Here is a 27,778-nt window from a genome sequence, read left to right as displayed (position 1 = left end):
TGAGCACACTAGGGTGGTATAGCGGGCTCTGTCCGTTTGATTGAAGTGAAAAAAGTGGGATAGTTGAGAGGCTATGTAATAGAGTTGGAGATCGGGCAGGGCGGCTCCCCCCAGGGTTGACGGACATTTTAAGACCCGCCACGACAACTTGTGTCGAGACGAGCCCCAAACAAATGTGTTAAGGATAGACTCCATAGCTTTAAATAGGCGGGGAGGGAGGTACAGCGGTGCCTGCCAGAATACATAAAGCAGCTTGGGAAGGATAATCATCTTAACCAAATTTATTCGGCCCATCACTCCAAGGGGGAGACGAGACCAGACTTGAGTTTTGGATTTTAGAACGTCAAATAGGGGTTCAACATTAAAGACGAGATAGTCGGAAAGGGACCTGGAGATGTGTACACCGAGATATTTAATGGAGTCAGTTCTAGCAAGTGGGAGCGCTGCCTGTTCAGCGGTGGGGGGCCCCAAATCTAGCGGGAGTATTTGAGATTTGGACCAGTTAATCTGGAGCCCAGAGAAGGCTCCAAAGGCCGTAATGAGACGCAGGGCTGTCTGCAATGAGGGACCAGCATCAGCTAAATACAACAGCATATCGTCTGCATATAGGCTGATCACCTCATGCAGATCACCACAGCGAAGACCCCTAATGTCTGGGTGAGACCTAAGGGCTATGGCCAGGGGCTCTACAGCCAAGGCGTACAGCAGCGGGGAGATGGGGCAGCCCTGACGAGTCCCCCTGGAGAGGGCAAATGAGGGGGAAATCCTACCATTCACTTGAATACGTGCCGTGGGGGCGTAATATAGGAGCCACTTAATAAACTTGGGGCCTATTCCGAATCTGCGGAGGCACTCCCAGAGGTAACGCCACTCCACAGAGTCAAACGCCTTGGCGGCGTCCAGGCTGACCACAACCCTGGATCCAATATCAGCGTGCTGGGCCTGGAGGTTCATGTGGAGCCGCCGCAGGTTAAAGGCCGTGTTTCTTTGGGGCATGAACCCAGTCTGGTCCGGATGTATAAGGGAGTGGATCACTTTGTTTAGTCGTAGGGCAAGGACTTTGGCCAAAATTTTAACGTCCAGTTGGAGTAAGGATATGGGTCGGTATGAGTCGGGTAATTGCGGGTCTTTGCCGGGTTTGGGTATGAGGACTATGCGGGCCTCGCCCATAGATCTGGGGAGAATGCCGGTGTCGAATATATGCGAGTACAGTTTAGCCAATTGGGGGATTAAAATTTCGCTGAATTGGGTGTAAAACTCCAGAGGCAAACCATCAGAGCCGGGGGTCTTGGACGTTGGGAGCTGCGACAGGGCTTCCATAATACAGTCAGTGGTGATAGGAGTCTCAAGTTGAGCTTTTTGCGAAGGGGTGAGGGAGGGGAAGGGAACGTCACCAAGAAAAGTGGTAAGTTCATCCTGGGTGTAACATGCAGCGGAGGAGTACAGGCCCGAGTAGAAGGACCCAAACTCCTCCGCCACCTGGTCGGGGTCCACAACCACCGCACCAGACACAGTTCTCAGGGACACCACCACTGGAGGCCGATGGTCAAGATGGGCCATGTAGGCCAACAACTTGCCCGCACGTTCGCCTTGTTCAAACAGGCGTTGTTTGTTGAAAAAAATACCCTGCTTGGCCTTCTCATGGTGAAGTTGGTCTGTGAGCCTAACCTGCAATTTCAACAAAGAGGCGTTAGTCACCGAAGGATCAGCCTGAAAGGCCACTTCAAGAGCACGCACTCGCTCCTCCGCCTGCCTCAGCAGGCGCTTAGAGGAAGCCTTATGTCTAGATATACGCATGGTGAGGATCATGCGGGCATGCATCTTGAAGGCCTCCCAGACGGAACCGAACGATGTGGAGCCGGCGTTTATGTGGAAGAAATGTTCCCACTCACGCTGGACAGAGTCCAAGTCTGGCAAGACATTGAGCCAGAAAGGGTTGAGTTTCCAGTCTCGGGGCCCAAGGGGTGTTGGCAGCCGCAACTTGATCCAGTATGGGGAGTGGTCGGATAGCACCCTAGCTTCAAATCCTACGTCAAGAAGTTGGGGAAGGAGATGGGGCGAGAGTAGTATAAGGTCAATGCGGGACAGGGCCGATCTAGAGGGAGTGTAGCATGAAAAGTGAGTCGATGTAGGGTGCCTGTGTCTCCACGTGTCCGTGAGGGCGAACTCCGCTATAAACCTCCCAAACCGCGTGACACCCGAAGGTGGGGGCGAGGAGACAAGGGGGCTCAGCCGGTCAAGTGAGGGGCTCACAACCATGTTAAAATCCCCCGCCCAGACAGCCGGGACCTGGGGGTAGCGAGCCATAAATGCGACACCTTGCTGCAGTGCTGCAAAGGCAAAGGGTGGGGGAATATAAAATGCGAGAATGAGAAGCTCCAAGCCCCCTATAGTGGCATATAGAAATAAGAAGCGTCCCTGGGGGTCCGACTGCAAATAATGCAGCTGGAATTGAACAGTCTTGGCTACCAAGACCGCGACCCCCCGGGAGTTCGTGGTATGCGGAGCCTGGTACAGCCAGCCCACCCACGGTTTTTTAAGGCACAACTGTTTCTGTCCCGCCAGGTGGGTCTCCACCAAGATCGAGACGTCCGCCCTTTGGGACTTGACGTGGGACAAAATTGCGGCCCTCTTAGCCCTGTCACCCAGACCTCTGACATTCCATGTCAGAAGTTTAAGAGACGCCATAACATAGGTAGATGCCGTAACAACAGGTATATCCCCCCAGTACCATGAACACACATATTCTTAGTAAAGTCCATCCCATCCAGTGCGGACCCAGCTCCAGCCATCCGGGGCCAGCGCCAACATGGCGCATAGCAGGGGAGGGCACAGACGCCACAGAGACGCCTGGCAACATGGGTAGACACCGTCGGGAGGGCAGAAATACAATATATAGCATAGCGATAAACCAGTTGCAAACAATAATGTAAGGCAGCAAAATGCACAGAAAAATAATAAACAAAAATACTGCATTAACTCTGGACCGACTAAGCAGGTTCAACGCTCCAACCTCCTCCGATGGCAGAGGGGCAGAGGCCGGCCAGGGAAACTGAAGCTTAGGGGTGCTGGGCAATCGCGGCATACACGCCAGCGTCCTGGAATCAGCCACAGCAAGAGGGGCGAACAAACTGAAGGGCATACAATAGTCTCAGGAGGGATCAACCAGACCCACATCAGACGTGCAGGCAGGAGCCGCTCGAGGCATGCACAAACGGTTCGTGTTGAACAATGTTATATTGAGACGTGCTGCACCCGCACAGGAGTGCAGAAGCGCTGGAAAGCCAAGAAGAGCACCGGGAGAGGAAGGGCAACAAAAAGGGGAGCACAGGTAGCTCACTCACATGTCCCAACGGCGTGTATAGTCCAGGGGTCAAACAAGGTCGGTGTGAACGATCGTTCCAGATAGCATGTAGCAAGGATCAGGCCGGGCCAGCCCCCCCACGGCGCTCCATCCAGGAAAAGACAGCCTGCGGATCGTCAAAGAAGTGTGTTTTGCCTTCGCTGGTCACACGGAGACGGGCCGGAAAGAGCATTGCATATGGCAGGTGGAGCACGCGGAGCTGGCGCTTCGCCTCAATAAACTTAGCCCTCTTTTTCTGCACCTCCGCGGAGAAATCCGGGTACACCGCCACGGTCCCGTTGTCAATCGGTATGTTGCCCTGCTCCCGGGTAAGCCGAAGGATAGTGTCACGGTCGCGGTAATTAAGAAACTTGGCGATGAGAGTCCGAGGCGGGGCCCCCGCCGGAGGCGGCTTGGCAGCAAGACGATGAGCGCGCTCCACCACAAATGAGGAGGAGAACGCCTCACGACCATAAGTCCGGATTAGGAGATTCTCAAGATAAGTGGGGGGATCAGCACCCTCACATCTCTCAGGCAGACCCACAAAACGAAGATTGCACCTCCGGAGACGGTTCTCCATATCGTCCTGTTTGGAGAGGATATTGTTCAGCTGGTACTGTAGTTGCTCAGTGGTGACCTGGAGAGGATGCAGGCCATCTTCCACCTGGCCGACCCGCCGCTCAGTCTCTGACACCCGCTCCCGGAGTTTGTGCATGTCCTGTCTAATTAAGGATATGTCGACCTTCACTTCTTCAATCCTGGAGGTGAGGGTCGATTGACAGAGGGCGATAGCCTCTAGCACGCGGGCGGTATCGTTTGCAGGGTGGTCGTCTGCCTCGAGGCACGGGCCGGCGCCATCTTCCTCGGGAGGGCCGCGCTCGTCGCGGCGGTATTTATCCAGCTTAGCAGCGGCACCTGAGCGCTTAGAGGGTGACATGGTGGATGGCAGGGTTGCCCCAGACCGATGTGACATCCAAAACTGGCAGAAAGGTTCTCAGGATCGGAGAAAAGGATAGGCCTCGAGCGGAGCTCCTACACAACGCGTCCTACTCCATGTAGCACCAGACCACGCCCCCCGCATCCTTAACAATGAATGAGTAATCAACTGTCAACGGGCTTCCCCGCTGACAGCTAAATGAAAAAAACACATTGCCAGCAATGGAAAAAATTTAAAAAAGCAGTGTGGGGTCCCTCCACAATCCATGTCAGGCCCTTTGTGTCTGGAATGGATTTTAAGGGAAACCCCATTCCAAAATGTAATTTTTTTTTTATACCAGACCCTTATCCAAGCATGCAAAAAAGAAATTGGTCAGTAAAATATAGCTTGGTTATCAACATATATCATGTCAGCCAAATGTGTGATACTCAAGAAATGGTCCTCTCCCAGCCCCCCTACAATCCAGGATGTCAAAAATGGTCTCACATCCCATATTTGGATAAAGAAAATCTTGATGCATACCTATCCAGTTGTGGTCCATCACCCCGCTTCCAACTGAAATGGTCATCTTTCATCGCTAACACACTACCAATGTCTGACCTTTGGGGTAACCCACCCCCCTCTTCAGCATCTTCTGGATCCTCTTCTACCCGCTGGTCTACACTCCCCTTTAGACCAAGATATGGAATGAATTAGTCTACACCTGAATCAAGCATTACCCACACCCCTCTTTATCTTCACCTTTCTAGCTCCTAACCTCAATAATAGGGGTTGACCAACTACTTGCCTTTGAACCCTAGCCAACATAATTACCATAGTGCAACGCTGCAAAATTATATACAACCTCTTTTAGCCTTTGATCCATCCATAGTATCCAAAGCATGATTCTTGATTCTTCCAAACTTTAAAACATGCTCTTTGAATCACAATCTGTCATATCCAGCCCTCACTGGGTCACGGTCTTGGCGCATCTGCCTCCCTCCCAGGGGGTATAACATCAAAACCCTCATCCCACCTGCCTCTCCCCTCTCTCTCTCCAGATTGTAGTCAAGGAGGCGTGATGCTGAAGGGACTGAAATGTTACCCCCCGTATTTGCACTAGTAACTTTAGCTCCTCTGTTACTCTACCTTTTTTATATATAAAAGCGAGTACGCTCCTTACATTTTTGTAAATATTTTATTATATCTTTTCATGTGACAACACTGAAGCAACTACACTTTGCCACAATGTAAAGTAGTGAGTGTACAGCTTGTATAACAGTTTAAATTTGCTGTCCCCTCAAAATAACTCAACATACAGCCATTAGTGTCTAAACCACTGGCAGCAAAAGTGAGTACATCCCTAAGCGAAAATGTACAAATTGGGCACAATTAGCCATTTTCCCTCCCAGGTGTCATGTGACTCTTTAGTGTTACAAGGTCTCAGGTGTGAATGGGCAGGAGGTGTGTTAAATTTGGTGTTATAGCTCTCACGCTCTCATACTGGTCATTGGAAGTTCAACATGGCACTTCATGGCAAAGAACTCTCTGAGGATCTGAAACAAAGAATTGTTGCTCTACATAAAGATGGCCTAGGCTGTAAGAAGATTGCCAAGACCCTGAAACTGAGCTGTAGCACAGTGGCCAAGACCATACAGCAGTTTAACAGGACAAGTTCCACTCAGCACAGGCCTCACCATGGTCGACCAAAGAAGTTGAGTGCACGAGCTCAGCATCATATCCAGAGGTTGCCTTTGGGAAATAGACGTATGAGTGCTGCCAGCATTGCTGAAGAGGTTGAAGGGGTGGGGGAAGTCAGCCTGTCAGTGCTCAGACCATATGCTGCACACTGCATCAAATTAGTCTGCATGGCTGTTGTCCCAGAAGGAAGCCTCTTTTAAAGATGATGCACAAGAAAGCCCGGAGTTTGCTGAAGACAAGCAGACTAAGGACATGGATTACTAGAACCATGACCTGTGGTCTGAAGAGACCAAGATAAACGTATTTGGCTGAGATGGTGTCAAGCATGTGTGGGGGCAACCAGGTGAGGAGTACAAAGACAAGCGTGTCTTGCCTACAGTCAAGAATGGCGGTGGGAGCGTCATGGTCTAGGCCTGAATGAGTGCTGCCAACACTGGGGAGCTACAGTTCATGTACAGTAACTGGGCCACAGGGCAAGTTTCCAACATGATAACTACCCCAAACACACCTCCAAGATGACCACTGCTTTGCTAAAGAAGCATGGGTAAAGGTGATAGACTGGCCAAGCATGCCTCGAGACCCAAACCCTATTGAGTATCTGTGGAGCATCCTCAAATGGAAGGTGGAGGAGCGCAAGGTCTCTAACATCCACCAGTTCCTAGCTGTCATCATGGAGGAGTGGCAAAGAACTCCAGTGGCAACCTGTGAAATTCTGGTGAACTTCATGCCCAAGAGGGTTTAGGCAGTGCCGTAAAATAATGGTGGCCACACAAAATGTTGACACTTTGGGCAATTTGGACATTTTCATTTAGGGGTGTACTCATTTTTGTTGCCAGTGGTTTAGAAATGAATGGCTGTGTGTTGAGTTATTGTGAGGGGGCAGCAAATTTACACTCTTATACAAGCTGTACACTCACTACTTTATATTGTAGCACAGTGTAATTTCTCCAGTGTTGTCACATAAAAAGATATAATAAAATATTTACATAAATGCGAGGGGTGTACTTACTTTTGTGAGATACTTTTAATATATACATATATATATATATATATATATATATATATATATATATATATATATATATATATATTTGGCAGGCAGATTGGTGGGGCATTGTTTTTTTATTTTTAATAAAGGAATTGTCAAAAACTGTTTTTAGTTATTTATGACATGTTTTTGGTGAATGAGCAGGGGTACAATGTACCCCTGCTCATTCACATAGGGGAACGGGATCTGGAGTCTTGTTACAGGAAGTCCCCTGCCCGCAGACCCACACAACTACAGCCCAGGGTTGTTGGGAAGAGGCCCTTAACCCCATCAACATTGGGACAAGGTGCTCTGGGATGGGGGGGGGGGGCAGTTCCCCAAAGAAAATCCTGTCATGTGTTTTAGAAACGCAACAATTGTATTATTCAGTTTATTTATTTGTTTATAGGTATGTTTTTCGATCATTGTGTGGCCCCATTGCATCGATTTACCAATGGACTTCTGTTCAACAGCCCTGTCAGTATATTCTTGCTCAGTCAGAGCAGCAGGCATCAGGCTACAGCACTGATCTATGTTTTATCTCCCCTGTCAAAATGCAATGACACAGCAGGGAGGATTCCCACATCTACATCGAATGTGTGGATGAGGGGATTAGGTTGTTTTGTTTTTTTTGTTTGTTTCTTTTTGGTGGTTGAACGAGAAAAACGAACCCATGTATGCCAGTTTAAATGTACATTATGGAAAATGTAAATATATAATATTTTGCACAATAAATTACATATTTAATGAGGGTTATAATGGAACTTTGCCTAGCTGAAGCCAAGGCAAAGGTGGACATGGTCCGTCTTTAGACAGGGTCCCGTTTTTTCTGTTTAGTGATGTTGCCCATGCTATCCAGCCACAGCATGCAGAGGAGTTGTGGACTGGCTTACTAAACCATCCTCATCCTTCTCATCCTCTATGACCCAAGCTGACTATCACGTACCTGCAGCTGGAGGCCAATGGAGAGAGGGCTTCCTTTGCGGCTAAGTTCCAGACCATCCTGAGGTTGAGACAGGAGAGGCCAGGCCCAAAGTAGCACAGGTTGCCTTCTGGACTGTTAGCAGGGAGTTCCTGGGTACAGCTGATGTGCTGGAGAGGAGTCAGCAGACAGGTGACACTTTTGAGATGTAGCAGGTCTTTGGTAATGAAGAGACTGAAGAATAGTTGATGAGAAGCCAAGGTCAGGTGCCACGTGGGTTTTAGAGAAGTCAAGGTTGGATGGATAGCCAGGGTCAAACACAGGAGGTGGGTAGAAGACAGATCCAGGACAAGCCAAGTTGATAACAGGAAATCACAGGAACAAGGGAATCACAGGAATAATGCACTGGAGCCGAAGATCAACTAACAACTGCAGCCACTGCCAGGCTTCCTTATAAAGGGCGTTTGGCGCTAAAACTACACGCATGCGTGTGCCAATGTGAATTCTTGTGTGCGAGTTCCTGCAGCAATGTAAATTACTGGCAGGGATGCCAGGTCTTTGAACATCTCCATTGCAAATGGTGCCCTGATACTGACACTAGTGCGCAGTCTATGGCAGCTGCCAGAGTGTCTTATTCTGCCTCCTTGTCCATAGCTACTCCTGCTATAGCCCCAGCATCATGCATGAAGGAGTCATTACTTGATTCTGATGTTGATGTTAAGGTAGAGGAAGGGAGTAACATAAGCCTACAGAGAGGGGAGAACAATGATAAACAACAAATTGACAGACATGTTCCCCCAGCCGCAGCATATTGCCAAGTTGGCTCCAGTAATGATGAGGATAGAGGGGATGATGATGAGGTCACTGACGCAATATGGCAGGATATCCTCCAGAGGCAGCTATCAGATTGTGGAGCTGTTATCTCCTGGACCACTTCCCACAGCTCAGCTGTGTGGGCCTTTTTAGCACATGTGTAAGCCAATAGCACTGTTGAAATTTGCAATCTCTGCCACAAGCAGATCAAGCATGGCAAACATACCAGCAATTTGCTTGACAAAGCATTTAACCTCCCACCACTTAGGGACACAATTCCTCTCCTCCTCATTCCCCGCCTTTTATGTCTACCCCCACTACATCTTATGACCTCTAAGCAGCCTCCACTGACAGGGATGATGGTATAGCAAAGGGTGTCACAGGTCCTTGAAACACATCTGCCAGCAGCACACCACCACCTGTAGAGAATAGCAGGTAAGTTTCTCTGCCCCAGCTGCTACATCGAAAAAAATATTACACTCCCTTCCACCCACATGCCCAGCATCTAAATTACAGCTTGTCCACATTGCTGTCTTTACAACTCCTGCCTTTCTTTGTGGTGGATTCTGCCCCCTTCCTTGAATTTTCAGAATGTGCTTTACCACAATGGTAGCTTCCCAGTTGCTATTTCTTTACAAGTAAGGTCATTCCAGCTCTGTACCATCACTTGAAAAGCAATGTTTTGGCCTTATTGGGCATGTCATTCAGTAGCAAGGTCCACAAAACTGCTGACATGTGATTCTGGATCACATGTCAGCAGTTTTGTCACAGAATGGCATGGTCACAGAAGTTATATTTCATTCACAACACACTGGGTAACTCCGCCTGCAACTAGGAAGGATGTGGGACAGGGCTTGTTTTGGAGCTTGTTTTGCTGCCATGTCTAGGGGAAACAGGAGCAGATATTCTTTAAGCAATGCAGGGGCAGGCCCAGAGGTTGTTCATGCCATGGAAGCTTGAGCCAGGAAGGGTGGTGTGCGATAATGACACTACGATGTCACTAACACCTGTCTGTAATCCGCCTCATTTGTGACATACCCACCAGGTGGAACTCAACTTTGGCAATGTTGCAGGGGCTGCACATGTAGCAGAGGGCCGTCAAAGAGTACAAGTGTGAATATGGCACAGGGACAGGCTCAGGGCAGCTCAGCTTTTTCCCCCATGCCAATGGCTGCTAATAAAGAATGCATACACTGTACAGTCACCATTTGAGGAGGCGACAAGGATGGTGAGCCGTGACAATGCATGCATCAGTTTCACAATCCCTCTTGTGTTCCTGCTGGAGCATACTCTGCATGGCATTATGGACAGGGCACTTGAGGGAAATCAACGAGAGAAAGAGGAAGGTTTCCTTTACTCTCAAGGCCTGCTTTACGCAGACACTAGTCTGCAACGCCACAGAACACAAGAGGAGAGAGAAGAGGAGGAGGAGGATTCTGGCAATTTTGGAGGCATAGAAGCAGAGGAAGACATATGTCAAACCTTAAGATATGGTTTTCAGTCCCCAGAAACCTTGGGAATATTACGTGGCTGGGAGGAGGCAGTTCCAGTTACTGTAATCCTCAGTGACCCTGAGGACTCTGTTTCTCATGCCTTTGCAAGCTTACAGTGCATGGGCTCCCTTATTCTTCAAAGGCTGTGAGTGGACCTGAGAATTTGTGGCATCAAGAGATGGATCATTATTGGTTGGCAACCCCTCTTAACCACTGGTACAGGGAGAAAGTCTCGGAACTCATCCTGCCCTCACAGAGGGAGCACAGGATAAATTATGTTGAGGACACCCTAAAAAGGAGTTTATGTAACGCCTTTCCAGACTTTGGTAGGTTGCAGTTTGATGGAAAAGTTAGTTTTGAGTATTCTGTTGGTCAAAGGAGGAGCGGTGAAGAAGGGGGCCTCCTCAGTGATGCATTTAAAAAAACTTTTGTCCTCGGCGCATAGGGCTGCCAGCTTCAAGATCCCATCAGCAGAATCTGGATGTTATAGTGCAAGATTATCTAGGAGCAAAAATAGACATGGGGAGCTTTCCAGTAGACAATCCACTGGTTTCTGGGTCATCAGTATAGACCACTGGCCACAACTTGCCCAGTCTGTAATTAAGCTGCTGGGCTCTACAGGGGGTCTAAAACAAGCTTGCTCTTTAAATGGGCATTCAGTGCTTATGGAGGTTTTTTGACAGATAAGAGAGTGCATCTGTCCACAAATGTTTCCTCAACTGTTACTTCTATCCAAAGTCTGCAAAAGAGACACCAGATTTTATCTAAAAAAATGTTAATCTTGGCCTGAGTGTACTATAATTTGGTGTCTTCACATAAGGCTTGCTCACTGTGGTGAAAAACGTTGTTATTTCCATCCAGTCTGCCAAAGACACCAGAATTTATCCAAAAATTCTCTAATCTTGTTCCGAGCACACTAAAATGCAACCTCATCCTACAGACTGGCTCCCTAAGCTGTTTACTAAATAAACATAGCTTGCAGGGAAAATCGATGTAGATGTAATTTTTTTTTCTTTATAAATATCAGTTTTGCGCCCGCAGGTTCTATACATGGTACAGGTGCGACACTTTCAGGCAGACTAAGGGGACCCCTCAAGCACTATATTTAAATGATTTTCTCATTTTTATTGTTTTACTTTAAGCATCATTAAAATCACTGCTCCTTTAAAAATTATCTTTTTTCAAAAATACAATTTGCAATGGTCCACCTCACCCAGGGCAGTACCCAGGTCCCCATACCCTTTTTATGAGCAATAACTTGTATATAAGCCTTCAAAATGGGCACTTTTGATTTTTCAAGTTTGGTTCCCATAGCCTTTAATAGGGTTTGCATTTTGGGTTCAATATTTTGCGATATTCAAGAGTTCTGGCACAAACTGAACCGGGGCTGTGCGGCCTATCTCTAATATCTCTTAAAGACTTCTTATGCAGTTTGAGATTGAACCGATTCTTGCCCAACTTCATTTTGTGGCCATGTATCTTTTTTAGATTAAGAATTATTTGGTGATGTTAGGATAGGCTAAAATGGATACAATAGACTAAGATTAAATTATTTTCTCTGGAGATTAGCATTCATTAGCATTCATTAGCATCAGCATTCATTAGCATTAGCATTTTCGCTGGAGTTAGCATTCAAAGATACTGTAGCTATCATATTCTCTTAAAGTGGTTGTAAACCCGTATACTCCCCTTTTGACAACAGGTAAGCCTATTATAAGGCTTATCTGTAGCTACCCCGGATTTCTCCTGAACCACGGTTTAGGAGATATCCCCTGTGTCTGCATGTGCCAATGTCATCAGCACATGTGCAATTAAGCAATGGCACATATGTGCTGTTGCTTTAGTTAGTGTACCATTACCAGCAGCTCACGCGTGCATGTGTGGGAGTGACGTCATTGTGGCTCCAGTCAATCACATCGCTGGAGCCCGCAATACCCGGAAGTAACCAGGAGTAAAGGGAGCAATGATGTTGACCGGAGCGGTGCACGGAGACTGCTGCGGGGGCTTCGATCTAAGGTGAGTATTTCATAATGAGCTAGTATGCTATCCATGGACAATAAGTTTTACTGTTTATAGTCATTTCTCATAACTGAAGCTCCACCCCTTATGCATTACACCACCAGGCGTGGCTTCTTCAGAGAGGGTGTAACGGGTAAGGGGCAGAGCCTGTGACAAAATATGTCTTTTCAGTACAGTGGGGCAGAAGAAATCACTGGATGTATCTGTAAGACGTAGTGAGCAGAATTGTATGCTTAAGAGGACAGTAGCAAGTGATTCATCCACAAGCTGCAGCCCCTGATGGTGATGCCCCCTATGCTGGTCTAAGCAATTGTGCATGTGAGTTACCTGTTGTACACCAGTACTACACAGACTTTTACAAAGACTTTAGATGTGTAAATTGATATACACTCTATGGTAATTATTATATAACGTGTTAATATTGGTTGGATATATTATGGTAATAAAAGTGTTTACCTTTAACTATAATGTACTATTAATCTCTGTTCAGGATCATATCAAATGCTGCCTTCATTAATTATATCCACCAGGGGGATCTCTCTCCATCCATCGCCGCTGCCATTAATGCCCGGTGCATAGGGGCCTTGCTTCCATCCCCGTTTGTTCCCCTTGGTTTCCATGCGGACGTCATCATGCCTCACCTCTGGAACAGGAGGGCCGTGATTGGACTGTGCCCTTTCTGTTGGCCAGAACCTGAGCTGCCTTACCCCATTTGTGGCTATTGATTGATTCTTAAAGGGGTTGTAAACCCTTGAAGCTTTTCACCTTCATGCATTTGATACATGAAGGTGAAAAACCTCCTGTCATGCAGCAACCCCCCCCCCCCCAGGTCCCCCTTTACTTACCTGAGCCCTGTAATTCCTGCGACGGAAACAAGCTCATCAGCTCCGGCCGGTGTCTCGTGTCCTGATTGGATAGATTGATAGCAGTGCAGCCATTGGCTTCCGCTGCTGTCAATCAATCCCAATGATGTGGGCTCCAGGGGGCCGAGTCCTGCTGTCTGTGTCAATAGACGCAGCAGCAGGACTCAGGAGCACACCCACATGGGTGTCCCAAAGGAGAGCACTTCTACGGTGGGACACTTGAGAAGAGGACAAGCTCCCAGCACCACTGAGGGACCTCAGAAGAGGAGGATCGGAGACCACACTGTGCAAAACCAAATGCAAAGAGGAGGTAAGTATGATATGTTTGTTGTTTAAAAAAATAAGTAAATGAGGGTTTAGTAACCCTTTAATCTCTCGTGTCTCTTATAAGGCTTCTATTTGTTTATAGCCAGTGCTGCTGTGCCAGTCTGCCTGCATACAATACTTAGCTCTCCATCGGGTATGGGACAAAAACGATGAGCTTTTTTTGTATATAAACATATATATTTTTCTATAACCTCTCTTGAAAAATTTTATTTTTATGCTTCAGTGCTTGCATGGCCTCTTCTATGTTTTGATTTTTAATGTTATTGATTTTTTTTCAGGGTACTTCTTTCTTAGATTTTATTTTTTATTTTTTTATTTAGAATTATAAGAATTATTATTACAAGCTTAGCTCTATTTCAATTGTTTTGTGGTCAATCCAGTGCCTCTACAGTGCATTCTACAAAGGGCAGTTTGGATTTTTTCAGAGCCATCCAGTAAATGCCATTTTCTTTTTCCTTTTTTATCAGACACATTTGTCCCAGATTGAGAGTCTAGTGTACAACACACACATATAATATATATATATATATATATATATATATATATATATATATATAGTACAGGAGTACACTAATCACATTTTTGTAAATATTGTATTATATCTTTTCATGTGACTTTGTGACAACACTGAACAAATGGCACTTTGCTACATGTAAAGTAGTGAGTGTACAGCTTGTATAACCCCTTCCCGCCGAGCGTACGCAGATGTGCGTACTCGGCTTCCGGGGGGTATACGGGGATGATGCCTGCACCTGCAGGCATCATCCCGGTACCGTTTTGTTCAGCGGGCGATTGGCTATCCAGCCATAACAACCGATGCGGCTAAAAGCCGCTCGGCTGTTATGCCGGAGGAGCGGAAGGGGACGTCCCCCCCTCCCGCCGCCTCCCGCCGCTGTTACCGGTGCTCCCGCTCGATCGGGAGCACCGATTCCTGGTGCGATGCCTCCAGCCGCTGGGGAGGAACTGGAACGAAGCCGTAATCGGCTTCATTCCAGTCTCCTCATAGTAAACACGGAAGCGACGTCATGACGTCACTTCCCGTTTACTCGGCTGCCAATGGCGCCGGTTTAAAAAAAATATCCGGTATTCAGAATCGCCGAAAATCGATTTCTTGTGCATCATTTTCGGCGATCTGAATACACTGAAGTGTAAAGGAGGGGCGGGGGGTCTTTTAGACCCCCGATCCCTCCATAAAGAGTACCTGTCACCGCCTATTTCTGTCACAAGGGATGTTTACATTCCTTGTGACAGCAATAAAAGTGATCAAATTATTATTATTTTTTTAAACAATTTAGTCATTTTAAAATAAATAAAATAAATAAAAAAAAATAAAAAAATGTAAAGCGCCCGCCGTCCCCGCGAGCTCGCAAAGCAAAGAAAACACATACGGAAGTCTCGCCCACGTATAGAAACGGTGTTCAAATCACACATGTGAGGTATTGCCGCGATCATCAGAGCGAGAGCAATAATTCTAGCACTAGACCTCCTCTGTAACGCTAACCTGGTAACCGTAAAAAAATGTTAAAGCGTCGCCTATTGAGATTTTTAGGTACCGTACTTTGTCGTCAATCCACAAGTGCGTGCAATTATAAAGTGTGACATTTTTGGTATCTATTTACTCGGCGTAACATTATCTTTCACATTATGCAAAAAAAATGGGATAATTTTACTGTTTTGTTTTTTTTTAATTCATGAAAGTGTCCCTTTTCCCAAAAAGTTGCATTTAAAACACCGCTGCGCAAATACCGTGTGACATAAAATATTGCAACAATCGCCGTTTTATTCTCTAGAGTCTCTGTTAAAAAAATATATATAATGTTTGGGGGTTCCAAGTAATTTTCTAGCAAAAAATATGGATTTTAACTTGTAAACACCAAATTCCAAAAATAGGCTTAGTCATGAAAGGGATAACAGTGTAAATTTTGCCCCCTCAAAATGACTCAACACACACCCATTAATGTCTAAACCACTGGCAACAAAAGTGAGTACACCCCTGTGTGAAAATGTCCAAATTGGGCCCAAAGTGTCACTATTTTGTGTGGCCACCTTTTTTTTCCAGCACTGTCTTAACCCTCTTGGGGATGGAGTTAACCAGAGCTTCACAGGTTGCTACTGGAGTCCTCTTCCACTTTCCATGATGACAGCTGGTGGATGTTAAAGACCTTTTGCTCCTCTACCTTCTATTTGAGGATGCCCCACAGATGCTCAATGGGGTTTAGGTCTGTAGACATGCTTGGCCAGTTCATCACCTTTAACTTTAGCTTCTTTAGCAAGGAAGTAGTTGTCTTGGAGGTGTGTTTGGGGTCATTATAATGTTGGAATACTGCCCTGCGACCCAGTCTCAGAAGGGAGGGGATCCTGCTCTGCTTCAGTATGTCACAGTACATGTTGGTATTCATGGTTGCCTCGATGAACTGTAGCAGCACTCATGCAGCCCCAGACCATGACACTCCCACCACCATGCTCGACTGTAGGCAAGACACACTTATCTTTGTACTCCTCACCTGGTTGCCACCACACACGCTTGACACCATCTGAAACAAATAAGTTTATCTTGGTCCCATCAGACCACAGGACATGGTTCCAGAAATCCATGTCCTTAGTCTGCTTGTCTTCAGCAAACTGCAGGCTTTCTTGTGCATCATCTTTCGAAGAGGCTTCCTTGTGGAACGACAGTCATTCGATGCAGTGTGCGGCATATGGTCTGAGCACTGACAGGCTGAACCCCCACCCCTTCAACTTCTGCAGCAATACTGGCAGCACTCATACATCTATTTCCTAAAGACGACCTCTAGGTTTGACACTGAGCACATGCACTCAACTTCTTCGGTCGACCATGGTGAGGCCTGTTCTGAGTGGAACCTGTCCTGTTAAACTGCTGTATGATCTTGGCCACCGTGCTGCAGCTCAGTTTCAGGGTCTTGGCAATCTTCTTATAGCCTAGGCCATCTTTATGTAGAGCAACATTTTTTTTTTAAGATCCTCAGAGAGTTCTTTGCCATGGGGTGCCATGTTGAACTTCCAGTGATCAGTATGAGAGAGTGAGAGCGATAACACCAAATTTAACACACCTGCTCCCCATTCACAGCTGAGACCTTGTAACACTAATGAGTCACATGACACCAGGGAGGGAAAATGGCTAATTGAGCTAAATTTCAACATTTTCACTCCGTGGTATACTCATTTTTGTTGCCAGTAGTATAGACATGGCTGTGTGTTGAGTGATTTTGAGGGGACAGCAAAATTTACAGCAAAGTTATTGAATATATATATATATATATATATATATATATATATATATATATATATATATATATATATCTTTCTTTCTCTTTCTTTCTTTCTTTCTTTATGGCAGTATTTTATCATCCAATAAGAGAGGGATTCATTTATGCTCTGTTTGGAAACTTCAGTGCTATGTCTCCTGGTTTCACCTGGAGACATATCAGAATAGCGGCAGTAGAGATCCTGTGTTTTTAAAAACGACGGCTCCTTTTCTTCTGTAAACTTTTCATTGATGTGTTAGTATTAAGACAACCATGATAATGCTTTACTAATATTCATGCATAGTTACAATACTTGCAGCATTTCTTGTTGACATCTTTATATCTTAGGTTGCTTTAACTTAGATTTAGGCCCCTCTAGGTCCAATCTGATATGTAAAGAGAGTATAGATCCTCAATTAATCATTTACTTGATAGAGTGGATAACCTGGATGACCGTATTGATCATATTGAGCAGCACCCGTCAGCAGCTACCATGGCCCATGACACCACTGAAGACATACAGGAAGAACACTCAGAGGCTATCCAACAATTGTGCTTTAAAATGGTCGACCTTGAAGACTGCTCCAGGTGGAATAATATTAAAATTAGGGGAGGGCCAAAAGCAATAACAGCTGCTGAGATAACCCCGTACCTGCACCAATTCCACAAAATCTTACCGACATTGATGCTGCAAGAGCTTCTCATTGACAGAGCCCATAGGATTCAAAAGCCACAGCACTTACCTGAATCCCTGCATAGGGATATCCTGGCACAAATCCATTTTTTTCATTCTAAGGAACAAATTATGAGAGCAGCAGGATGCCTACACAACCTCCCTGAACCGTTCAGCAAAATACAACTCTATAATGACATTTCTGCAGCTACCTCGCAGGCATGCAAAGATTTTACTCCAGTAACATCTATCCTCATGGAGTACAAAATCACATAAAAATTTGCATTTTCAACCAAACTTCTTGTCAATTATCAGCGTCAGAAAGTTGCAATCTTGACACCCAAGGATGGGATTAAACAGCTGCATAAGTGAGGTATTGTCCCTAATCCACCTCCAACAACCCCCTTAAACAAGAGATCCCCAACAAATGGGTGGCGAGGGATAAACCCTAGTTGTCAGATTAGATATGGACAACCTTCAAGGTCATCCCTAAACCCAGCTGGATATTATTTGCTTTAAAATTGTGGAGGAGTTCCTCCCCTACTGGTTGACTTACCTCACCCTACTGCTATAGTGTGCAAAGCACACAGCATTTCCTCAGGTTACCATAATATTTTTCCTGTTTATGTTTGTAACAGATTTGTTTAACTAAGTCTATGAAGTCTCTATATCAGTTCTGATTACTGTGTAGAAGTCAATTATTTTACTCTCTACTTACGTAAGCGAACTGTAAACACATCACTAATTCAAGAAAGTTCTGCTAAATACTACTTTACAGGATAGAACGTTCTCTGTGCCACTTTGACATCTACTAACCCCTACACTTGCTACTCAAAATGACCTCCCTTAATGTCAAGGGTTTAAATAGCCCATTCAAACGATCAATGCTATGGAGGGAAGTGATCTCCTAATGCACCGATATATTATGTATTCAAGAGACACACTTTTCCTCAATCAATCCACCACGCTGTATCCACAAATTATATCCACATATTTTCCACTCCCAAACTAATAAAGAAGTAAGATGAGTAATGATAGCGATACATTCTACCGTGTCCCTCTCAGTTTCCAACATAGAATAGATATGGGCGCCGTCAATAAATTCGCTTCGTTCTGTTCCGTTCCGGTTCGTATTAGAATTAATTCGTACTTCGTATTTCGTGTCCGAAATTCAATTTCAATTCGTACGAAAAAGGAATTGTCGTTAGGTTCGTTAACTTGTACGAACGTTCTTTAGGATGAATTTCAAGGAAAAAATATATACCTCAATATGACAATATGTCCAAATTTCGTTACTAAGGAAACAACATGTGACTTGGTTGACCAATCTGTGGTTTTCTTCTGCTGCTGAGGCCTATAGGGCAGGCCCGATGATGTGACTTCCCTTTGTGGGTTAGTTAGTGTAGTGGAGCAGATCACACGATTATTTGTCTGTGCATCTGAGCGAATATCTTTTCAATCCTTAGTTTTTCATTGTTCATTTTTGTTTATATCTGTTGTATTTTGCGAGTTTATCATCTGTTAGTGTTTAGTTTCTGGTTTTATTCGTTTTTTGGTTGGTTTTGAGAGATCTTATCTTTTTTTTTTTCATTTCTTGTTTCATTTAGTTGATATTTTGTTATTTTCTGTTGGTATAATATTTTTTTTTGTACATTTGGTGATTTTGGTGTTAGTTTGCTGCAATCAAAATCATATTTTTTTTTTTGTCTACATTTTTCTAACTTTTAAAGGTAAAATGAGCAGCAAACAAGGCCAAAAAAGCAGTAAGAGTGCTGCTGGGAGAGGGAGAGCTATGAGCTGTGTACATGAGCAGCAGGTGGGAAGTTCTGTCTCTGCGCCCTCTGAGCTCAGCTCACCTCCCATAAAGCTGAGGCGAATGGAAGTGAAGACTGCTGGTGGTAAAGAGCCTGGCAAACAGCAGACATTTGCATGTCGCCAGCTGTTCCAGGATTTACCTCCTAGAATCAGCAGCACAATTCATAGCAAAAGTGGCGCTACCACTTCTGCCACTGCTGCTGGTAGCATGCTGCCCATTGGTACCTTTTATGGAAGAGGGCAGGCCAAAGGGGTTCCCAGTGCACGTACATTTTTGCAGCCAAAGCTGGAGATCCTGGCCATGCAGCAGGAAACATGGCAGGAGGCTGAGGCTCATGATGATGTCACCACCACCATTGCTGCCAGTGCCATCACCATCAGCACTACAGGGAGCTTGGCAGTGGTCAGCAAGGAGACAGAGTTTACTGCTTCTAATGATCACTGTTCCCTTGGCAACGTGAAAGAGGTGGAAGCAAGGTTTCCTGACATTGTTGTAGACAAATTTAATTTACAGCCCTCTACCCATGTTGGCACCACGACAGCCCAGAAAGTATCTCCCCTCAGTCCCCACGACTTTTTTCTCCTGAAAAGACCCCTGCCCAAGTGCTTTCTAAGCCTCCAGCATCAGAATGGGCCAATGCAACCATTAGACCTCAATCCATCACAGAACCCAAAATACCTGGGATGTTCAGGTCTCTTCCTCCTTCTCCTGCCGAACCTCAGAAAGAGAGTGTGACCACTGCAGTAAAGGGATTCCATCAGGTAGTGTTCGAGGTGGTTGCTGCCGTTCCAGCATTTGGCAGCATTTTAAAAGAATTGGTGTCGGTCAGAAGGCCAAATGCAATCACTGTGGCAGGGAGGTCAGCCGGGGCCGAGACATAGGGCATCTCAGTAATAGTGGCATGAACCAGCACATGCGTGTGCACCACCATGCAGTGCTGTTAGGGGAGAAAAGTATTATGGCCACTCCTCCAAACACCAAAAGGGGAACCAATAGTGGCACCGCCACAGCCACCATGAGTGCCAGCCCCACCAGCCAGTATAAGGCAGAAAAGAATGATGTTAACATCTGGTCAGGTCTTGTGTCGGGGTGCTCAAGGAAGAGATTGGAAGGGCAGGTGGACAGGCAGTGCACCTGACCACTGACCTGTGGAGTGCGTGTAGTGCCCAGCATGCCTTCCTGTCCCTGACGGCACATTGGTGGCAGGCCAAGGTGTCCCATGATGTAGTTCAAACATCTGGATCCTCGTCAGCAGTTGACAAATATGGGCACCGTTCCTTCCTCCTGCACACTGAGGTGCTTGATGAAAAGGACACAGCGCGAAACATCCTGCAAGCCCTGCAGAAAATGTTGTTGCAGTGGTTTGGACAGGCAGACAGCAACTACCAGATTGGCTATGTTGTCACTGATGGAGGCAGCAACATGGTCAAGGCTGTAAGGGATGGTAGCTTTGTGGGTGTGCGCTGCTCAGCCCACCTTCTCCACCAGGTGGTAACTGACAGTTTTCGGTTGCTAGAGACCATTTCTGGTGGCGATGGAAGGTTGTCCAAAGTGGTGGACTCTTGTCGGAAGATGGCTGGCCACTTCCATCGGAGTGTGAGGGACAGCCACCTCCTCAGGGTGGAACAGAGGAAGGCAAGCCTTCCAGAACACTGCCTAAAACAGGATGTGGGGACTAGGTGGAATTCAACCCTAGCAATGCTGGAACGCATCCTTGAGCAGCAGAAGGCTCTCCATGCCATGGCCTGTGATCATAACATTGGCATAGAGAGACCTTTGAGTGCAGGGAGGACTGGGCCATAATTGGGCAGATTGTGGCAGTCCTCAAACCTTTCCTCTCTGTCACAGAACACCTAAGCCGCAAGGATGCCAACATTGGTCATGTGCTCCCACTCTTCAACCACCTTCAGAGCAAATTGGAGCAGTTCAAGTTGGCTGAGGAACCTTTGCCTGGTGGTGGCCCTCAACCTGATGTGTTGGCTCCGCTAAACACATTTCTGATGGAGTTGGGCAGGTGCATGCAGGAGTTGACCGCCTCTTGCCCAGAACTGATGCTGCCTGCCATGTGTGACCCTCGCATCAAGTGCAAAATGGCTGTGCAGTGTAGTGCTCTGACAACATGGCGGGACAGACTAATCGACAGGGTGCGTCAGAGGGAAAGGCAGATGGTAAGGCTGGGAGAAGGGGAAGAGGAGGAAGAAGATATTGAAAACCCCCTCTCCCATGTATCATCTAGTGAAGTGAGCAGAGCTCCTGCCAGCGGAGCATCTTCTGTCTTGGCTGAGGCACTTGACACCCTAATGGGAACCTCCAGCATAGTGCACTCCAAGAAACCCATATCAGCAAAGGAGGTTGTCATGTCCTATTTGTCAGCCCCACCAGTGCACCCCACCACAGATCCAATGTTTTTTTGGCAGGAGAAGAGCGAGGAGTGGCCTTCCCTCGCAGATATTGCCAAGGAGCTACTGTCCTGCCCTCTGACAAGTGTCCATAGTGAGCGGGTGTTTTTTTGTGACGGGAAACATCCTGTCACCCCAAAGATCCCAGCTGCCCCCCCAGCTAATGGAGCAGTTAGCATTTTTGAAAATCAATTTGCCAAAGCTAAGGGTACCCCTCCCTCACTCTGAACATTCCTTGAACTGACTGTCTGCAGCAGAGATGGCCATTTGGTCTTAGTAGTTGGTCCCTGTCCCTCCACACAATCCCTCCCCTCACTTTTCATCTACCCCTATTTGCTTGTGGGATGGACAAGAAGAGAGTTGGTGCCACCAGGGAGGAGTGGAGAGAGAACTTATTACACACGCTTCCTGCCCTACTCTGCATGCTGGCTGGTAAACGCTGTGCCCTGATGTTCCCCAATGTGCCCTGATGTTCCCCAATGTGCCCCAATGTGCTCCATATTGCCCTGATGTGCCCCAATGTGCCCTGATGTTCCCCAATGTGTCCCAATGTGCTCCGATGTGCCCCGATGTGCCCCAATGTGCTCCAATGGGCTCCAATATGCCCTGATGTGCCCCAATGTGCCCTGATGTTCCCCAATGTATCCTGATGTGCTCCAATGTGCCCTGATGTGCCTCCACCATTCTTCTCATTTACACATATGACTGCTAGAACAGATAAAAAGACATTTAGGGAAATTGATCAAAATTGGAGCGAACAGAATCTGGAGCAGTTGCCCATGGCAACCAATCAGCTTCTCTTCAGTTCGTTCCGTTAAGATTTGAAAATCAAAGAGAGAAGCAAATTGTCTGCCATGCACCACTGGTCCAATTTTCGCCTGCTCCAGTTTCGATAGATCACCCCACACTCTTTGGGGTCTCCGGGGATGTGCGGAGAGCACATGCTTGGTAACACCAAACAATTTCCAGTGACCCCGTACAGTGCGGGGGATCAAAACTGGAGCAGCTGTTCATGACAGCCATGTGTCTATTATGAGGGGCTCCCACCATCCCTGTGCTGTGCTGACTTCCTCCTGGGGCTGTACCCCTGCTGTGCTCAGTATGTCAGTACAGCACAGGAATGGTGGAAACCCCTCATAATGAGCACAGCAGAGGTACAGCCCCAGGAGGAAGTCATCTTAGCACAGGGATGGTGGGAGCCCCTCACAATAAGCATAATGACTGAGTCGTCGATGCGACGACAACTAATCCGAAATTCGTAAACAAAAGTTCGTATTGCGTACAAAATTCGGACACATGTCAATTCGTATTTCGGATCCTCCCGAACGTACGAATTTAGGGAAATTTGTACAAATTTGAGATTCGTACGGATCGAAACGCACATGTCTAACATAGAACAAGATCCGTCTGGCAGGTATCTAATGCTATCAGCTCATTTCAACAACAAACCTCTGATAATAGTTAATCTTTATGCCTTAAACACCCACCAAAAATCATTTTATAACACTATCATAAAAAAAATCAACATTACCCTAGAGATCAAATTATTCTATTCACTTTAATGATGTACTTGACCACTCACTCGATACTTCCACCTCAAAAAGGAGAGGATCCATTGCCCTCTGCTCTATGGTAATCTTAGAAGAGTTCTATGACCCCTGGAGATGTCAACATGGCACTGAGAAAGATTTCACCTTTTACTCAAACTCTCAAAGAACCTATTCCAGGATCAACCTGTTCCTGACATCCAAAGTACTACTACAATTCATTATCACTTCCTCTATCGGAGTGATATCATGATCTGGCCATGCCCCTATATCTATTACACACAACCTAACATCCGCCACCACATCACACAAATTGTGGGGACTAAACTCTTCCCTAATTAGTGCCAAGGACAATCAGGAGCAGGTTGGATCTGTGATCGATGACTACTTTACCCTAAATGAAGGCTCTGTATCTAATCCCACAATGCTTTGGAATGCCCACAAATCTGTCGTAAGAGGGACTCTGCTAAGAGGGAGCCCATGAGAAGAAAAAATGCAATGCAACCCATAACACCTTCCTAGACAATATAAGAACCCTAGAAAGACGTAATATACAAACACCCTCCAAGGCCAACCATGATGAACTCTGCAAACTCACATCTGATCTGAGCTCATGCCTTCTGAGCGGGCATGATTTTTATATGCGGAAACTAATGCCGCGTACACACGATCAGACTATATGGCAGACTTAGTCTGGCAGACAAACCACCATAAAGTCTGCCGGACTTTCCGAACGAGCGGACCTGCCCACACACGTGACTTTTCTGGCGGACTAAGTTCGGCGGACATAGTCCGCCGGATTATCTGCCTTACTTTTGAAATGAACGGACTTGCCCACACACACGGAGGAAAGTTCGTTCATTTTGAGCGCGGCTCCAGGTAGCCGGGACCAGTGAAGGAAGCGTTTCTGGCCCCGTCACATGGTATAGAGTTAAAGGGGAAGCCCTACGGCGTGGGGGTCCCCCCTAGGTCCATATCAGACCCTTATCCGAGCATGCAACCCGGCTGGTCAGGAAAGGAGGTGGGGACGAGCGAGTGGCCCCGCCCCCAAGCCGTATCAAGCCGCGTGCCCTCAACATGGGGATGTGCTTTGGGGAAGGGGGGCTGCGTGGCCCCCCCACCCCAAAGCACCTTGTCCCCACGTTGATGAGGACAAGGACCTCTTCCCGACAACCCTGGCTGGTTGGTTGTCGGGGTCTGCAGGCGGGGGGCTTATCAGAATCCATGAGCCCCCTTTAATTAGGGGGCCCCCGGATCCCGGCCCCCACCCTATGTGAATGAGTATGGGGTACAATGTACCCCTACCCTTTCACCTGTGAAAAAATGTAAAAAAAACACAACACACAAGGGTTAAAATAGTTTATTGCACAGCTCTGGAGGTCTTCTTCCGTCTTCGGGGGTCTTCTCGCCGGACTCCTCCGCTATATTCTGCTCTTTTGCTAGCTCTATTACTTCTATTAGTGGAGGAGCCTGGCTTTCTTCTTTGTCGCCACCATCTTCTTCCAACTTCAGGGGTCTTGTCCCCCTCTTCGGGGGTCTTGTCCCCCTCTCTTCGGTTCTTCTTGCTGGGCCTCTGTGCCTTCTTCTAGCTCTTTTACAAGCGGTGGCCTGGTCTTCTGTCCCCGCTGTCTTCTGGCCTTCTGTTCTTCTGTTCTTTTCTTCTCTTCTTGAGCTGTTGCCTCACCGCTGTCTCTGGCCACAAAGACAGGCACGTGGGGTGTGGCGACTTATATAAGGACATCACCGGATGATGTCCCCACAGAAGGCCAGAAGACAGCGGCGACAGAAGACCGGGCCACCGCTTGTAAAAGAGCTAGAAGAAGGCACAGGGGCCCGGCAAGAAGAACCAAAGGGGGGACAAGACCCCCGAAGAGGGGGACAAGACCCCCAAAGTCGGAAGAAGAGGGCGGCAGCGACGAAGAAGAAAGCCGGGGCTCCTCCGCTAGTAAAAGAGCTAGCAAAAGAGCAGAAGATAGCGGAGGAGTTCGGCAAGAAGACCCCCGAAGATGGAAGAAGACCCCCGGAGCTGTGCAATCAACTATTTTAACCCTTGTGTGTTGTGTTTTTTTTAAATTTTTTTCACAGGTGAGTGGGTAGGGGTACATTGTACCCCATACTCATTCACATAGGGTGGGGGGCCCGGTATCCGGGGGCCCCCTTATTAAAGGGGCTTCCGGATTCCTATAAGCCCCCCACCCACAGACCCCAACAACCAATGGCCAGGGTTGTCGGGAAGAGGCCCTTGTCCTCATCAACATGGGGACAAGGTGCTTTGGGGTTGAGGGCGCGTGGCTTGGGTACGACTCAGGAGGGGGGGGGGGGGGGCGCTCGCTCATCCCCACTCCCTTTCCTGACCGGCCGGGTTGCGTGCTTGGATAAGGGTCTGATATGGACCTGGGGGGGGACCCTGATGCCGTTTTTTCAGCTTAGGGCTTCCCCTTTAACTCCATACCAGGTGACGGGGCCAGCGACTCCTCCTTCGCTGGTTCCGGCTACCTGGAGCTGCGCTCAAAATGAGCAGACTTTTCTCCGTACGGGAAAAGTCCGTTCATTTCAAAAGTACAGCGGACTAGCACACACACGGCTGTATTGTCCGCCGGACTGCGAGTCCGGCAGACATATTTTGGTGCAAAACTACTTTCTTAGTCCGCCGGACTTTTGGGTAAAAAAAGTCAGCCGGAGCCCACACACGGTGGGGATTGTCCAGCGGACTTGAGTCCACTGGACTTTTCCACTGGGTTGTTTGATCGTGTGTACACGGCATAAGACTCACCTGGTACTCTCAGGGAAATAAGACATCAATTTTGGCGCAACAATACAAACATAAGGCAGCACAATCCAAAATCCCTTTTCTCATAGACTCTAATGGTCATAGGCTTATTAACCCCAAAGACATAGCCAATTGTTTTAGCAAATTCTACTCTAAATTATACAACTTAAATTGGTCCCCCACTGAGACACAACCTGCCGGCACAAATAAATACATTCTAAATTGAGTCTCCCTTCCCTAACTCCTACACAAGTAGCAGAATTCGCCCAACCCTTCTCGATCCAAGAAGTCCGGAGAGCTATTAAGACGCTACCATCACACACAGCCCCAGAACCAGATGGCGTTGGAAATTAATATTATAAAACATACTGCAAGCAATTAATCCCACACCTCTGTAACTCATTAAATAGATTCCTTGTTATTGGAGAAATTCCAGCTGAGTCATTAGAAGCCACCATCTCCACCATCCACAAAGCAGGAAAGTCCCCCCATGACCCGGCTAATTATTGCCTCATCTCACTTGGGTTTCCTCCCACACTCCAAAGACATGCAGGTAGGTTAATTGGCTTCTGTCCAAAATTGGCCCTAGTATATGAATGGGGACCTTGGATTGTGGGCTCCTTGAGGGTAGAGGCCGATGTGCAATGTACAGGGACAGGGACAATTGTAGACACTCACTCAGGTTGAACTGGATGGACCGGTGTCTTTATTCAAACTTACTAACTATGTAACTATGTAACTTCTTAACACTGATTTCAAGGTATATGCCAAATTATTAGCCACACGCTTATCACAACACATGCCTTACCTTGTACACTCAAATCAGGTGGGATTCATCCCTCAATGACAGGCCTCTGATGGCACCCACCACTTTGTGGATCTCATTCACTGGGCTGAACATCACCAAACGCCTTCTCTGCTTATCTCTTGATGCAGAAAAGACATTTTATAGAGTCCACTAGGGATATCTGGAAGGTGTGCTGAGGAAATTTGGCATAGAGGGCAAATTTTTGCAAGCCATCTTAGGTCTCTTTTCCTCACCCAGTGCTAAGGTATGGACCTCAGGCATTCTCTCTAACTCTTTCACAATCACCAATGACACCCGACAGGGGTGTCCACTCTCACCCTTGATCTTTGCCTTGGTGATGAGCCCCTAGCCCAAGCCATCCACACAATCCCCCTCATTTTAGGGATCCTGGTTGGAGACACCCATCATAAAATAGGCCTCTACATAGATGACATTATTATCACACTTACTGACCCTCTGAATTCGCTCCCCATTTTATGTCAATTATTGATGATTTTAGTAAGATCTCAATGTATAAATTAAACCACTCCAAGTCATTTATGATTGGCATTTCAATATCACCCACAATCAAAATGGAGATTTCCAAAGCTTCCCCTTTCTCCTGAGCCTCCGGCTTCTCGATGACATATCTGGGCATCCAACTTGTATCCCCGTCCTCCACACTTCTTCTCACTAACTTATTTTCCCTTAATCAGAAACTGTTAACCATAACCTCGGCTATGTCAACCATCAAAGCATCATGGGCCGGACGGATAGCCCTGACCAAAATGTTTCTTCTCCCACATGTTCTTTACTACTTTAGGACACTACCATTACCGATATTAGGGAGAGAACTATCCAAAATTCAACAACTTCTCAACTCCTATATTTGGGCAGCCACGACTGAAAGCTTCAATATTATGCTCTCCTACTACCTATGCTTGGATGGGTGCACCCAACATCAAACGGCACTATAAAGCAGTCATCTTAGATCAAGTAAAGCAGTGGTGGTCCCTGCACCCTACCACATTGTGGCATCACATTGAGTCAACTGCTATATCAAGTACCCCACGACTAGTATTATCAGCAACCTGGA

The sequence above is a fragment of the Lithobates pipiens genome, unplaced genomic scaffold, assembly GCF_037356315.1.
Source record: "Lithobates pipiens isolate NorthernLeopardFrog02 unplaced genomic scaffold, aLitPip1_a1.2 Scaffold_19, whole genome shotgun sequence".
Lineage (NCBI taxonomy): Eukaryota > Metazoa > Chordata > Amphibia > Anura > Ranidae > Lithobates > Lithobates pipiens.
Note: the sequence above shows the minus strand (reverse complement) of the source record.